The sequence below is a fragment of the Mirounga angustirostris genome, unplaced genomic scaffold (genome assembly GCF_029215605.1).
Source record: "Mirounga angustirostris isolate CCGP_5_RB_7025 unplaced genomic scaffold, mMirAng1.0.hap1 SCAF_12, whole genome shotgun sequence".
NCBI lineage: Eukaryota > Metazoa > Chordata > Mammalia > Carnivora > Phocidae > Mirounga > Mirounga angustirostris.
The window spans coordinates 11,052,440-11,055,796 of record NW_026991720.1 but is presented as its reverse complement, the minus strand read 5'-3'; the positions used below and the strand labels follow the sequence as shown (position 1 = coordinate 11,055,796).

The 3,357-nt window shown below is 53.7% G+C and overlaps 1 pseudogene; it reads right to left on the bottom strand.

Annotated features, from left to right (window-relative positions):
* Nucleotides 1-282: 282 nt before the first annotated feature.
* Nucleotides 283-829, bottom strand: LOC123835884 (nucleoside diphosphate kinase 6-like; annotated as a pseudogene).
* Nucleotides 830-3,357: the final 2,528 nt, after the last annotated feature.

Sequence of the window (3,357 nt, the reverse complement as noted above, 5' to 3'; positions counted from 1 at the left end):
ACTGCATTTTTCAGGCAGGTCAATTAGGCAAGTTCCTTGAAAAAGATGAATAGTTCTCAGAGAAAAGAGGAGCCATCATTCCTCTGAATCACCCATGAACATTTTGGAAAAGAGGGAGACAGAGAACTAGATTCTAGAGCAGGTGGCAGTGAGGAGCCAGATCCTCAGGTGGGTGTGGTGCCCAGCAGAGATGGCGCCACGATCCCCAGGCCTCCCTGGTCCCAGGAGGTCTGCGAGAAAAGGCTGGGCAATGCCACCAGCCTTCACAGACCAACGGGCTTGCATCAGGCTGGTTCTGGGGCTCCTGGTCCGGCTGCACAGTGGATGCCTCCCTCTGGACTGTAGCGCACGGGGCCACAGCGCCACTGGGGCTCCTCTTCCTCATACCAGCGCTGTTCACTGAAGTCAGGGAAGAAGGCTGCAGTCTCTCTACCGGCTGAAACCACAGAGTCAGAGCCATGGGTTGTGTTGCGGGTGTCGGTGAGGCCGAAACTTCCACGAATTGAATCTGGGGCCACGTGACGTGCTCGAAACTCTGGTGGGTCCCATCAGTGGCCTCCAGAGCGGGACGGCATCCTTGCGGGCGAGGACGTGGGCTCGGATTGGCCCTCTGGCCACGAACTCCACCAGCCGCTGACAGCTGATGGCAAACAGGCCCTTCATGCTCTTGGTAAAGCTTCCGGCATTCTTCTTTTCTCCACAGCAGTTCTCTCATTCGTACAGTAGGGAACCTGTTGCTCCGAATCTGCTGATGAACGGGCTCCAGAATCAGGGGGTGAGCAACAGCGTCAGGCTCGATCGGGGCCAGAGGAGGCTGGAGAGCCTGAGGGCTCCGCAAGGCCGAGGTCCTCTCACTGCCCTCTCCTCGCTGCCCCTCACTTCTCCGGGCCTGCAGCCGCGCGACTCCTGGCCCTCATACCAGGACCTAAGCGCACCCCAGATTCAGGGCTGTTCAGGCCCCAGCCCAGCCGGAGCTCAGGTCTGCATTCACCCGGTCCTCCGCCGCGGAGCCCGGCCACCAGGCACCGCGATGGCTACCCTGCGCGGTCCCAGCGGGGTCCTTCGGGCGTTCGGCCGGGCAGCCCCGCTGGGGGTCCTTGCCGCGAGGCCGCGGACCGAGGGGGCCGCCGAGGCTGCGTGCGTGTGTGAGGCCCTGCGGGAGCCGGCGCGGTGGGAGCGGCCGGGCTGGGGCGAGGCGACCTGCAGCCCCAGGCCTGGTCCTGTCGGTGGCCCTTGTCTCTCCCCAGCGCTTGCTCCGGGTCGCACGAGCAGTGTTGCCATTTTAAAAAAGAAAAAGGAAAGCGACCCAGGCCCTTGCGCCTTGTAGAAGCAAGTCTTACTCCTTTCCCTGTGGCTCCCAAGCTTGGCCTGGGCTTTGGAAGGCGAAAAAGCATGGCGGCTCCCGTGGAGCCTGACCCAAAAGCGGACTGGGCACGTTTGCTCCCATCCCATTGCTTAAAACTTGGTCACATAGGATGTGGTTTTGGAATGTTGGTGTGTTTGGTGAAGTCCAGAGTCAGTGGCCGGGAAGGAATTCTTGAGACGCCTTTGGTGCAAAAGGGTGGCTGTATTCAAGCGCGGGGGCCGGACCTGTGGGCAGAAAGGGCCGCCCCCGCCGCCTGCTGCCCCGGGATTGTGGGGAGCAACTGATTGATTATATACGTTGGGGTTGGGAGAAGTAAAGATAAGGGAATTTCCAAAAGGACTTTCATACGTCGAAGAAGACTCGGGATCCCGGAGGAGTGTCGTAATCTGCCGGTCTCAAGTATGTGTCAAGGGGCAGCCCATTCTAAGGACATTTAATTTTATCTAACTTCCCTTCTGCCTCGGGTTCCCACGTTCGTATCTTCGCACGAAACGCAAGGCAGTCTGGGAGATATGGTCTCTACGTCCCCGGGAATAAGAGGAAACTGGTTTGGTAAACATCTCCGCTCTCGCCCACGAGTACTCGGAGAGTCCGTGTCTCCAGCCCTGTGATCCTCGTCAGGACAACAGCAAAACTAGAGAATTCTGAGACATGTGAGCCGCCTCCACAGGTCTTCAAAAGCAGCACTCCCACTGATACATACAATCGGTTTTTTATCTTCAGTTTTATGTGAAATACAACCCAAAGCGCCAAGACAAATCCCCGTGGTCCTTCTTCAGTACAGAAATTTTAAACGGCGACTGCCCCCTCGGTCACTTCCTGAGGGATTCAGCCAGGATCAAACCGGAACCGTCACACGGCAAGAGTGGGTAATCCTGTAAACCCAGGTTCAGATACGCCACGCTCAGTTGTGTCCTTGTTTTGCTTCCCCATCTAGACAATGGTGATAAGATACCGCCCGCCCTGTCTGTCCCAAGGGGACAGTGTGAGCTTCAGAAAAGGTAATATACCTATCATTATTTTTTTAAACTGAAAAGAAGTCCTAAGCATTGTTCTTAGTCCTATAGCAGAGAAATTCATCAATTATCTTCCCTCATCTTTATTTTCCCCTTCCCTACTTTCTGTATTTTTTACCCGACCCCCTTGTAAAAGAGATCGAGGACAGTTTAGTTCTAAGGAAGGTATCAGAGAAGAGCCAAAGGAGTGTCTGAACAACAGATGTAATTGGGCAAAAGGGTTAGATTTGGGGCACCCAAATTAGACAGGTTTATGATCCTTTCTGCCCAGAAAGTAGGCTGTGATAGGAGACTGGACAGCTGATACTTTAAGAGGGTAGGGAGAATGGGAAGGCTGAATTTCTAGCTATCCAAAATGATAGCCCCGTGGTGTTTGCACCGAACTTTAAGAGCAGAAGGAAGTAATGACTGAAGTTGGTTACAAGTCGAAGTTCTAAGGGATTGAATCTTCTGGAGTGCAGAAGACAACCAGCACTCCATGCCTGGGTTGCTGGATCCTTCTGCATCAGATCCAGCAGAACACATGGTTAGTGTGTGTGCAGTGGGATTCTTTCTGTGGGCTGTGGTACCACTACTGATAAAGTGATATCACTTCATGGACTCTTTGCCCTTTTGTGAAGCCAGCGCCTATTCAGTATAATTTTAGAGGCAGCCTGGACTTACAATTACCTCTCCCTACTGCCTTCAGATACCCAGAATTTCTTTTCTTTCTTTCTTTTTTTAATGTTATGCTTGTCTCTTTTTTCTTTTTTTTTTTAAGATTTTATTTTTATTTATTTGACAGAGAGAGACACAGCGAGAGAGGGAACACAAGCAAGGGGAGTGGCAGAAGGAGAAGCAGGCTTCCCAAGGAGCCGGGAACCTGATGGAGGGCTCCATCCCAGCACCCCAGGACCATGACTGAAGCCGAAGGCAGACGCTTAGGCAGACGCTAAACGACTGAACCACCCAGGTGCCCCACCCAGAATTTCTTTA